Below are 13,310 nucleotides of genomic sequence, written 5' to 3' on the forward strand. Positions count from 1 at the left end.
CAGCGATACAAATAAAGGTTACCTTATATATCTAATTAACATGTTAAATTGATTGTCTCCATTTTACTAGATGGATTTTGATAACTATGGAAGGACCTGGAGCCTGCCGTGAATCAGAGCCCCCAGTTTCATTGCAGGACACACTGGTTCCTCTCCTTCCAGTCAACATTGACCCTTTGAGGACGAGCAGCTGTTTCGGACTTGATCTTTATTTAGAAGCATTAAGTGTAGCAAACAACAGAAATGCCTAAATGTAGGTTTTAAGACCTTTACATACCACAACCGCTCCTTTTCATCCTGAAAAGGCTTTCAAACATGTATTGTACAGTGCACTCAGGTTTTAGCAAGGGTTCTCTTCTCATCACCTCTGCAAGTGTTAATGTGAATAGTTTTTATAATAAAAATAATTATTTTTACCCTTTTTATTTTAAACCCAGTTTGTAAAGGCCAATTTCTAGTCAACTTGGAGTATCACAGTATTTTGCCATTTTGATTTAAGTAGTGTTAAATATAATGTGAATATAGCTGATGGATTTGTGTTTTAATTCTCAGTTTAAAAATAAGCTGCAAACAGACTTTACATCACAGAAATGCAAATAGTGTTTATTAATAAGGAGGAAAAGTAAAATGTTCTTTCTTGGAACAACTTAACAACTGTTAAGAATTCTCTATTACCAAAAATCCTTAGGAGGGAAAAGATCCAGCCTATACTTTTATTTAAAGGCTTGTAACATTTCAGCACTGATGTTAATATTGACAGATTGAACTATTACATTTTAATATTTTAGTAAATTGAATTGTAGTGCTTAATAAAGGTGTCTGCTAAATATCTGCAATAATAATAACTACAGGTAAGAATTCTCAACCAAAGGTGACTCACTTGCTAAATTTAAGTGTACAAAGAATTATAGATAACAAAAATGACAAACATAAAAATTCTAGCAGCACTTTGGCATGCATAACATTGTTCTTAGGATCGAACATACTTGTGCCCTTTGACTACAGGTATGGTAAGCAAAGGAATTTGGTTATGCCCTTCCAAAGCCTGGGGAATTTTTAATTCCAAAGTCCATATCATCCCTGAAGGACTCGTATGAATGCCTGCATGGTACCCTTAATATGCTGGAACATGTGTTTGCAAGTGGAAACCGTGAACCATCATGCAAAAATTCAACAGTTGGAGCAGGGTTGAAGCCCAATGCTGGTACACTGTCACTTCCTGTGGCAAAGACAAGGATGTCCTCCAGGGTAACTCCACAAATCCCCACTAAAAAAAACCAAACAGAAAAATACATCAATCATCTTTGTAACTGCCATTGAGGTTTTTCACGGGACGTCACTGCTGTTGGGTCTCCATTTTGAAGGGCAGAAAGCACTGTATGCCAATGGCAGAATAATGTTATTAATATAATTAAAATATGATTAAGTTAAAGACTTTTAAATTGTATCACTGATTATTTTGAAATATGTATGCACACTCTACAGATTTAAGTGATGATTTGTATTTTTTAAATCCTTATATAAAGTTGTTATAATATATGTTTTATGAGCAAGTCCAATTAACTATGTATAAACGTTTACATAGAAGTACTGTAACTAACGGTATATAACTTCATTCATATTAGTTTTGTATTTTAAACAAAGTACTGAATATGTAACCTGTTTAAACCTTGGTCTGATAACAAATAATTAATTTATCTAAATGTCAGGCAATCAATAATAATAATAATAATAATAATAATACGCAAGCATTTTATTCATTATACAATTGTTTCTTGACATGTACCTGCTGAGAGCTACATTTTCCATCAAGAACCCTCTCACATGACTGTTTTAAATTGTATATAAACTTCTTAAATGTATACTACTATATTGAGATGCTAGTTCAATGTGGATACACAACATCTTATTGAAATTGCATTTAAAATAAAACGTACTCTCTACATCCAAGAGATAATCCCTCCAATGACATACTGCTTCATTTTCTCTCTCAAACTTGTTACTCCCACAGTCAGATCGCTGCTCTTTGAATAGCTCTTCAAGCACATCAGCAGTCAGCTTCTCTGTCGATTGACAGAAAATAGGTTTGAAGGTTTCAGGGTGGGCCTTCATAGAATCCATTACACTGAGAGAACGGAGTCCTTCTTGCAACCTGTGCAAAATATTTGAATAATGAATGTTCTGAATTAGTAATACAGTAGACACTTGAAAAAAAGATGTACATACCCCAATGCAATGCTTGTTTTCAGAGCATATAAAATATTCTCTTCAATAATAATGTAGATTTTTTTTAAATATATAAAACAAGCCACTGGCTTTCTTCAATACATTAATTATTTAATTAAGTAGCCCAGATGTGGGTAGGGGGAATGTGATTCTCTATGTATTAGTATAAATATACAGCTTGGTGCTAGTCACAACATATAATAAGTGATATTTCTTCAGCACAATATAGGGACAAAGTAGATTCAGTTTGGTTTTCAATTCAGTACACATCTGCATGCTACATAATAACATAGAACACTTTTATTAAACTTCCCAGAACACATTTAATATATATTTAATATATAATTAATATAACAATTAGGCTGTGAATTTAAAAGGCTGAGACTGCTTTGGCTGGCTGAGTTTAGGAATGGAATGAGTCGACTTTATAACTTTTTTGTAACTATGGAGCATCAACATTAGGTGGGTACTGTTCTTTGTAATATTAGATTTTTTGTAAAAAGCATACCTTTCAAACTGTGTTCTTGTTCGCTGAAGAACATACCAGTCGAACCGCCTCGTCCAGTTCCTTTTTAATTGTCTGACTTTGAAATCTTAAAATTGAAATAAAGAGAACATGCATGCACATTGAAGCAAAATATAAATCCAAGAGTCAGCATCCACAATAAATCCTCTTCAGTCCTGACATCCAATATTTATTTATTTTCTAAATATAACCTGTTAATTTATGTTTCTGGATTTAGGACTATTTATTTGCATAAAAAAATATCAATATACTTGTTTTAAATACATACAAACATCCACTAAACAAGGAATGCAAAGGAAGAGGACAAATAATGAGAAGCTAGACAAGAATGAGAGTACACATGATTTCATTAAAACCTTTTTTTCAAGTTTAAGCAATGCTTCAAATAATCCACTTTAAAACATTACAGTTTTTTATTTAAAAAAGGGCACAGGGGTGCTCCTTGACCAGCCAACAGCTTAAAACACAAATATTTTGGGGCATAGATACAAATTCCATACAGACACAAACAACAAAAATATACATTGAACTTAACTATCAATCAAAACTCAATTAGTGCATTTCATTTCCAGTGTATTATATTCCCAGATACATACAGATTAAACATAAAAGCCTATCAAAACGGTTTTCATCAGCTAAGTACATCTCGGAAGCTAAGCTGTGTGGAAATGAATGGCAACAACTGACTGAATCATGAATATGAAAGTGCAATGTGTCTTTTTGTTGTTTAAAAACAACGATAAAAAGACATCCCATAATCTGGCACAACACAACGACCTCTGACACAAAGAACACAAAGAACTCTGACCTCTGCCATCCCATAATCTGGCACAACACAAAGTGTTTACTTTCCTATGGGTGGTGGACATTGTGTTACAATGTTACATTCACAGAAAATGGTGGTGTTCATAAATGTCATGACAAAGAATTCTATGACAAAAAGTTATTTAAATGAATTAATTCTAAACATACATTTAAAATATACAGTCACCAAGCAAATATTAATTTAGTTGTATGAATACATCTGTTCCTCAAGACTTATTTTAATTGGGGGAAAAAACAATCAATAAGGCTTGTAACACTTACTTAAAAGCTGCATGCGAGCTTTCCTTTAGCGATTCCTCTAGAACTCTATTCAGCTGCTCTTCTTCAGAATCACTAAATACATTGTCTTCACTGACAAGGTCCACATAGTCTCTAAGAAACAAAAGAATAAATAAGAAATTCAGCCCACTATAACACTGATAGCATTTGAAGCTCCATTCTTACTTTCCTTCTGCAGTAATAGTCCTTTGATAGTAAAAGTCTTTTAAATTACATCAATGTGAGACATTGTGCACAACAGAAATTACTGGCACGGAAACAAACATCGTACTCAATATTAATGTTAAAAAAATAAAAAATATTTTGATTATATAAAAATGACAATTACTTACGAGTACTCCACATTGAAAACATTACATACCTGTACAGTCCACTAGAAGAAGCATGGCACTTGTTGTAATAATTTTGAACATGGGATGTGTTGTCATGTGATGACATAGATAGTTGAGTCTCTTCAGATATCTCCATAACGACATCATCTTCCAAATCAGTGTCATCAGGCTGTCTGAAAACAGTTAACAAAGACATACATGCTTTGAATGTCAAAACATATTTACCACAGATACAAGTCAACCACTATGTTGTAAAAGTAAATGAGCAATTTATATGACAAATACACCAGAAAAACAGATGACCTTCCACAGTTTTCAATGTGTTCTGAAAGGCATTGCAGAGGGATATCTTTTCCACACCTTTTGCACTTCTCCATGACCACCTCTTGACACTACAACAAACAAACACACATTTATTTTTAACATGCTTCATTTTTATAGTATGTGTTACATGTGCATTTACACCTTAACCCAGTGATCTCCAGTCCTGATCGTCGAGGGCCATAGTCCAGCAGGTTTAATGCAATAGATATTGCTCAAAAAGAGACAGTAAGAGCGTGCCAGTGAAGAAATATGTTGAGAGTTGGAAAGGGAGGAATCAAAGGTGACACCAAGGTTTGGGCAGAGGAGGAAGGGGAAAGGGTGATAGAATCAAGGGAAATTCAGATAGAAAGGTCTGTAGAGGGAGGCGAAGAAGAAGGAATATAGAGGAGATCAGATTTTGACAACTGTTCTTACCTCTTCAGCCTCACGCTTCGCAATGCTCTCCAGGTTTTTCTGAAGTGGTCGAATGTAGGCCATTGCCTGGTTCAGGCCACTCTCAGTTCTCAGAAATTTCTCACTGTACTCACCGGCTGGCATTGGAATTGGTGCCAATTGTTTGGTTTTATTAACGGACCAAAACATCTGAAAGCCTCCTGCACCTTTCAATTGTGGAAAATGTGAAAACAGAGTTTCACATAGTTCAGAAAATCCTCAATTTTTGTCTGCAAATGTTATTTTTTTCCTACCAAGGGCTGAATTCTGTAAACCAATGCGGTCTTCTCCATTGGGCACAGTTTGAACATTGGTCTCTGTAAGCAAAAGAAATCACGTGTCCAGGTTTCACTGTGTGTAGTTTTCCGTTTACACTTTCCAGTTTTCTGGAACATCTTTTGCCCCCTTGCCCGATCACATGGCTGAAACAGCTGCACAAGATTTCTTTGAATGTGGTCATTTCTAGGGCAGGGAATCCTGCCTGAATCGACTGTAGGGGTTCCCTGTTGTACTTCAGCTAGTGAGGTTTGCATGTTGTTAAACAAACCTCTAAAAGAACTGGGTGAACACGTCCCAGTACCAGTCTGTGATCCTGAGCCAGCAGTGGCTGTGCTTTCTGACTCTCTCTTCAAAATCCTTGCAGCTTCTTGAAGAAGTCGAGCAGCCTCAACATTGGCACTCTCACCACTACAAAAGGAACGGAACTGAAATCATATATTCACATAAACTAAAATAAAATTAATTAATTTAGCAGATGCTTTAATCCAAAGCTATTTACATACAATCGAACCCCGGAATTCTAACCACCACTCTACACTGCCGCACTGATAAATGTACATATATATATATAAAATGAATGCTGCAAGTATTTTACACACACAACTGCAGCACTTGTTTGACCTCACAAGAACTAGGAGAACCGTCCTGCTTACACCCTTGTGCTACTCCAAGTATTGATCAGCTTTAAAATAATTTTAAAAAGAAAACTTAACTCTAAATACCTATACATCTAGCAAGTAATTAATACAAATGATAGGTACATCTTAAGTGAAGCGGTACAACTGTATAATACTGATGCAACATCTCAGACAGGTAGCTGCAGTAGACGACGGGAAATTAATTCATGAAATACTCATTTTTACCCACTTCCCCTGCCAAAAAAATTTAAATAAAATAAATAACTTGCCTTGATACACGTCTGTCTCTTAATCTGACCAGAATACTGTACCTACTGTAATAATATTCAAAAACCCATCACGATTTTCCAATACTTACTTTTAAATACAGGTACCATTACCCACCCACCCACCACCGTTTTACAGTTACATACACTATATACTACAAAACAAAAACAAAAAAAAAACAGTGACAAATGTGGTCACTATACTCTCTCAAATCATTATAAGTTGGTTATCTATAGCTAAATTGTATCATGCATCGTCTATGTTATGAGCACATGTGATCGAGTATTAATTTTTATACAATAACAAACAAATATAAAAAGAAAACTCGGAATAAACTCGAACTTGCCTTAATTCAGGTCTATCCGCCACCTGTAACGTGAGCGATGCACCAGGAGGATTGTGGGTCCACAGTTTCCATGGCAACCCTGGTAAACGAATACGGTCTTCATGTTAATGATCCGCAAGCAGAATACCATGTTGCATAATCACAATCAGAAAGCAGAATACCATGTTGCATAATCACAATCAGCAAGCAGAATACCATGTTGCATAATCATGATCATGATCAGCAAGCAGAATACCATTGCGGAAGTGCATCTTAATTTAGGCACGGATCACCCTCCATAAGTATCATGTGACACACTTGCAGAAATTGAATGTTAAGCAACTTTAATGACGTGCAGTTGCGAATCATGACCACAAGGTGTCAGTAATAGATTGGATAGTAACCCAGCTAACACAATGATGTTTCCGGAACGTTAGGAGAATGTTATTTGAAAGTCAGCATAACATTAAGTAATTTTTAAAGAACATTTTTTGGAATGTTTTCGTAAAGTTACGAGATCTTACGTAACTAATGTTATAAAATAACATTGACACTGCTTTCAGGTAACATTGCCAATGACACAAAATGATGAATTTTTTCCCAGTTAATTAGGGTCCCTCTTGTAAATGTACTCCCTACTATCCTACCCGCCAATCTCCCGATCCTGCTCTCCTACAGCAGCGGCCTCTTCAATAAACACAAACACACAACTAACCCAATTACATGAGAGGATTCAATTTTCAGCCTCCTACCACATTCGCTGATTCTTTGAGAGCCTGCCTAAATTGTTCCAAATTGCCCATAGGCTTAAAGCAGCGGTCGACGTATTTGAAGGGCTAAAACTCAGATTTGTGCAGCAATCGTTCGAGAAACACTGGGGTCACTTACAGACTGTTCGTCTGATACTACAGCCCTTGAAACGGTGCTTCTACACGGTGCAGCTCCCCGGGGGGACGAGCTCGCAGACCCCCCGTGCAGAAAGCTCCGATACCGACCGAGATATTCCGGCGAAAATAGCCGAGAATTAAGCGCCCTCCCCTCTGAGGCTTCGGTCGATTTCCGCCACGAACAAACGAACGGGACTCTGGTCATGTGAAAAAAAAATAATAATAACATGACCAGAGCCCCGTCCGACGTGACGTTGCGGAAATCAGCCAAAGCCTCGGAGGGGAGGGCGCTTAATTCTCGGCTGTTTTCGCTGGCCTCCGGGGCTGCTTCTAACGGGGTCTCCGCAGCTCTTGTGCAAGTGTTCACCCCGACCTCGTGGAACTCCAGCCCGGCCTCATAATACTCGTGCACCCGGGGGAAAAGGGGACGTGCATTTAATTGATGTTCCATCGGGACATGCACATTGAAGTGAATATAGAAAGTCTGCATTTCTCAGCATCGCTCTCTCTTTATACAGCGGCGCTTGCGCATTGAAGTGAAATCGAAAGACTGCATTTCCCAGCGTCGCTCTCTTGTTTTACAGCTGCGCTTGCGCACTGAAGTGAATAAAGTCTCAGCGTGCATTCACGGAGATAATTCTGCGCAGATATTGTGCAGAATGTGACCAATTGATCCAATGAACTTCTATCAACTGGTCAGATTCTACACAAAATGATCTCCGTGAACGCACCCTTAATGACTCCCTTTCACAGCTGCCTGGTTCAACGCAGTTCATTCAGATGCGGTTCTGTAATTACAGCTATTAAGGAAGCGCATTGCTCCCTTACATAAATAAATAAATAATAATAAAACACCTATTTACATGAAAGGAAAATATCACGCACATACGTGACAACAAGTAAAACGTAATTATTTATTTATTTATTTATTTATTTATTTATTAGCAGACGCACTTGTCCAGGGCGACTTACACTCGTAAACAAAAATTATGACGTAAATGTGTGTTAAAAAATATCACGTATACACGTGACAAAGCAACCCGTATTCACGAGAAATTAAATGATCACGTAACTAGGTTTTAAAAAATGATCTCGTAATTAGGTGACAGGGGTCACTTATTGGGGCTTTTTTTACACCCGTGTTGTCTGAGTCGATGCGCTGGAAGTAGGATACAGTCACTCTAAGAAGCACACGTACTGCCCTGACTCACCGGGAGTAAATCCTTTACCATTTGGAAAAACGCAACTGTGCGATCATATTTGCCCACGCAGAATGTTTATGCAGTTCTATGTTGTGAATGTAAATACATGCTGTTTGTTTTAAAACATATTTTTGGTTGTACCCTTCATTTACTAAGAGTATACAAACAACACGAAACGAGATTCACGTGACACGCTTGCAGACATGGAATGTTAAGCAAACGTAATGACATGCAGTTGCGAATCATGACCACGAGGTGTCAGTAATAGATTCGATAGTAACCCAGCGAACACAAAGATATAGTTTTTAAAGTGGCCCGCAGTCCACTTAGAAGTGGCATTCAAGGACAGGGGCAGCGTCCGAACCGAAAGGCCCAGCAACCTGTGCTTTTCACCCTCTTATCTGCATGTCCTAGAGGTGCTCTGTAGCAATTTTCAGCCACCTACCACATTCGCTGATTCTTTGAGAGCCTGCCGAAATTGCTCCAAATTTGGCCATAGGTTTAAAGCAGCGGTCGACTTATTTTAATGGCAAAAAAACAGAATTTTGCAGGAATCACTCTAAAAACACTGGGCTCAGTCACAGACTGTTGGTCTGATCCTACAGCCCTTGAAATGGTGTTTCTGCCTGGTTGCATGGCTGAAAAACACTTCAAAAGGTACGTTTTCAAGGGGCCCGCAGACCACTTCGAAGTGGCATTCATGGACAGGGGCGGCGTCGGAACCGAAAGGCCCAGCGACCTGTGCTTTTCAACCAATTATCTACACGTCCTAGAGGTGCTCTGTAGCAAGTTTCAGCCACCTACCGCATTCGCCGATGTTTTGAGAGCCTGCCAAAAGTGTTCCAAACTCCCCATAGGTTTAAAGCAGCGGTCGACTGATTTGAATGGCAAAAAACCTGAATTTTGCAGGAATCACTCTAAAAACACTGGGCTCAGTCACAGACTGTTGGTCTGATCCTACAGCCCTTGAAATGGTGTTTCTGCCTGGTTGCATGGCTGAAAAACACTTCAAAAGGTACGTTTTCAAGGGGCCCGCAGACCACTTCGAAGTGGCATTCAAGGACAGGGGCGGCGTCGGAACCGAAAGGCCCAGCGACCTGTGCTTTTCAACCAATTATCTACACGTCCTAGAGGTGCTCTGTAGCAAGTTTCAGCCACCTACCGCATTCGCCGATGTTTTGAGAGCCTGCCAAAAGTGTTCCAAACTCCCCATAGGCTTAAAGCAGCGGTCGACTGATTTGAATGGCAAAAAACCTGAATTTTGCAGGAATCACTCTAAAAACACTGGGCTCAGTCACAGACTGTTGGTCTGATCCTACAGCCCTTGAAATGGTGTTTCTGCCTGGTTGCATGGCTGAAAAAACACTTCAAAAGGTACGTTTTCAGGGCCCGCAGACCACTTCGAAGTGGCATTCAAGGACAGGGGCGGCGTCGGAACGAAAGGCCCAGCGACCTGTGCTTTTCAACCAATTATCTACACGTCCTAGAGGTGCTCTGTAGCAAGTTTCAGCCACCTACCGCATTCGCCGATGTTTTGAGAGCCTGCCAAAAGTGTTCCAAACTCCCCATAGGCTTAAAGCAGCGGTCGACTGATTTGAATGGCAAAAAACCTGAATTTTGCAGGAATCACTCTAAAAACACTGGGCTCAGTCACAGACTGTTGGTCTGATCCTACAGCCCTTGAAATGGTGTTTCTGCCTGGTTGCATGGCTGAAAAACACTTCAAAAGGTACATTTTCAGTATTTCAATGTTTTTTGACGCCACTTCTTTGGGGCTGCTGCCATCTACTGGTGGAAAATAATTAGACATTGGGGAACCCGATGCAAATGCTGTTACTCTTGTTTGAATTGCTAAAGAAATCTGATTTCTGCAAGAATTCTTCTAAAATCACTGCAGGTGTTTTTAGAACTCTAGAAAAAACGCTCAAACATGTGATGTCCATTGTAATGGACACCAGGTCTGAAAGGGTTAAGGACAGGGGGGGCCTCCGCAGCGCTTGTGCAAGTGTTCACCCAGACCTCGCGGAACTCAGCCCGGCCTCATAATACTCGTGCGCCGCGGGTTACAGAGGACGTGCATTGAAACGATTTTCCATCGAGACCACGGGACCCAGGCTAACCCCCGTGCAGCTCCGTGGGGGATGAGCAGGTGTTCACCCCGAGCTCGTGGAACTCCAGCCCGGGCCTCATAACACCCGTGCCACCCGGTGGGGACGGGGGACATGCAGGTATTTTTTTCCCCCGGCAGACGGGTCCCAGCCCTTACACTCAGGCAGGCCCGGGGAATGTTCGAGGTCGTCGCCCCCCGCTGCTGAGGCGCTAAAGTATCCGACTGCCAGGAGCGCTAAACCGGCTCCGATCGGTCAGCGGGGATCGCAGGGAGTTAGCCGTGAATGGAGCCTCCTGCTGCTCTTCCCGCCGAGTTTTGAAAATAGCCGGGAATTAAGCCCCTCCCCACCGTGGCATCGGCAGCCATCCGCCACTTCAAGACGGACGGGACTCTGGTCATGTTGCAAAACACATGACCAGAGTCCCATCCGATGTGACGTGGCGGAAGGCAGCCGAAGCCACGGCGGGGAGGGGCTTAACTCTCGGCTGTTTTCACTGGCCTCCGGGGCTGCTTCTAACGGGGTCTCCGCAGCTCTTGTGCAAGTGTTCACCCCGACCTCGCGGAACACCAGTCCAGCCTCATAATACTCGTGCGCCGCGGGGTACAGGGGACGTGCATTGAAACGATGTTCCCTCGAGACACGGGACCCAGACTAACACCCGTGCAGCTCGGCGGGGGATGAGCAGGTGTTCACCCCGAGCTAGCGGAACACAAAAAAAAATAAAAAATCAAGTAATAGCACCAGCCCAGCCCTGCTCTGCACAGGACCAATCGAGTTCACGCCACCACCATGTAAAAAAATTTAAAAAAGCAAGTAATAGCACCAGCCCTGCCCTGCTCTGCACAGAACCAATCGAGTTCAAGCCTCCACCACGTAAAAAAAAGCAAGTAATAGCACAAGACCTGCCCTGCACTGCAAAGGACCAATCGAGTTCACGCCACCTCCACGTAATAAAAAAAAATCAAGTAATAGCGCCAGCCCTGCCCTGCTCTCCACAGGACCAATTGAGTTCACGCCACCACCACGTAAAAAAAAGAAAGTAATAGCGCCACCCCTGCCCTGCTCTGGAAAGGACCAATCAAGTTCACGCCACCACCACGTAAAAAAAAAAAATATTCAAGTAATAGCGCCAGCCCTGCCCTGCTCTGCACAGGACCAATCAAGTTCACGCCACCACCACGTAAAAAAAATAAATAAAATAAATTATTCAAGTAATAGCGCCAGCCCTGCCCTGCTCTGCACAGGAAAAATCGAGTTCATGCCACCACCACGTAAAAAAAAAAAAAATTCAAGTAATAGCGCCAGCCCTACCCTGCTCTGCACAGGACCAATCGAGTTCACGCCACCACCACGTAAAAAAAAAAAAATATTCAAGTAATAGCGCCAGCCCTGCCCTGCTCTGCACAGGACCAATCAAGTTCACGCCACCACCACGTAAAAAAAATAAATAAAATAAATTATTCAAGTAATAGCGCCAGCCCTGCCCTGCTCTGCCCTGCTCTGCACAGGACCAATCAAGTTCATGCCACCACTACGTAAAAAAAATAAATAAATAAATATTCAAGTAATAGCGCCAGCCCTGCCCTGCTCTGCACGGACCAATCAAGTTCACGCCACCACCACGTAAAAAAAAAAAAAAAAAAATTTATTCAAGTAATAGCGCCAGCCCTGCCCTGCTCTGGAAAGGACCAATCAAGTTCACGCCACCACCACGTAAAAAAAAAAAATATTCAAGTAATAGCGCCAGCCCTGCCCTGCTCTGCACAGGACCAATCAAGTTCACGCCACCACCACGTAAAAAAAATAAATAAAATAAATTATTCAAGTAATAGCGCCAGCCCTGCCCTGCTCTGCACAGGAAAAATCGAGTTCATGCCACCACCACGTAAAAAAAAAAAAAAATCAAGTAATAGCGCCAGCCCTACCCTGCTCTGCACAGGACCAATCGAGTTCACGCCACCACCACGTAAAAAAAAAAAATATTCAAGTAATAGCGCCAGCCCTGCCCTGCTCTGCACAGGACCAATCAAGTTCACGCCACCACCACGTAAAAAAAATAAATAAAATAAATTATTCAAGTAATAGCGCCAGCCCTGCCCTGCTCTGCCCTGCTCTGCACAGGACCAATCAAGTTCATGCCACCACTACGTAAAAAAAATAAATAAATAAATATTCAAGTAATAGCGCCAGCCCTGCCCTGCTCTGCACGGACCAATCAAGTTCATGCCACCACTACGTAAAAAAAATAAATAAATAAATATTCAAGTAATAGCGCCAGCCCTGCCCTGCTCTGCACGGACCAATCAAGTTCACGCCACCACCACGTAAAAAAAAAAAAATAAAAAAAAATAAAAAAAATTCAAGTAATAGCGCCAGCCCTGCCCTGCTCTGCCCTGCTCTGCACCGGACCAATCAAGTTCACGCCACCACCACGTTATAACAAAGTTGACTAATAACAGCAGTCAATTGCTACAGCGAAAATAATTATAAAAAAGGGGGCCACACAGAGGCTATCAAAAATAAATTTATTACTATGAAGGAAAATGGACACAAATTGTCTATTCAACATCCTATATCAAACTACTGGAAGGCAATGAATGTCAATAGTAGTAAAAATAAAGAAATCACAATAACAGTCCCGAACAAACAAAACAATA

At 40.8% G+C, this 13,310-nt stretch overlaps 1 long non-coding RNA gene across 8 annotated transcripts; it reads right to left on the bottom strand.

Moving 5' to 3' along the window:
* Nucleotides 1–582: 582 nt before the first annotated feature.
* LOC131731743 (uncharacterized) lies at nucleotides 583–5,628 on the bottom strand. Of its 8 annotated transcripts, none has more exons than XR_009325015.1 (7): nucleotides 4,927–5,628; nucleotides 4,492–4,580; nucleotides 4,218–4,361; nucleotides 3,839–3,949; nucleotides 2,735–2,819; nucleotides 1,938–2,152; nucleotides 583–1,267 (listed from the first exon to the last, which is right to left on the bottom strand). It is a non-coding gene; the product is annotated as an uncharacterized LOC131731743 (long non-coding RNA). The 8 variants fall into 8 exon arrangements; XR_009325016.1 differs by having other exon boundaries at nucleotides 4,474–4,580; XR_009325013.1 differs by having other exon boundaries at nucleotides 4,218–5,261; nucleotides 5,492–5,628.
* Nucleotides 5,629–13,310: the final 7,682 nt, after the last annotated feature.

This window comes from Acipenser ruthenus, unplaced genomic scaffold (genome assembly GCF_902713425.1).
Source record: "Acipenser ruthenus unplaced genomic scaffold, fAciRut3.2 maternal haplotype, whole genome shotgun sequence".
Taxonomy (NCBI): domain Eukaryota; kingdom Metazoa; phylum Chordata; class Actinopteri; order Acipenseriformes; family Acipenseridae; genus Acipenser; species Acipenser ruthenus.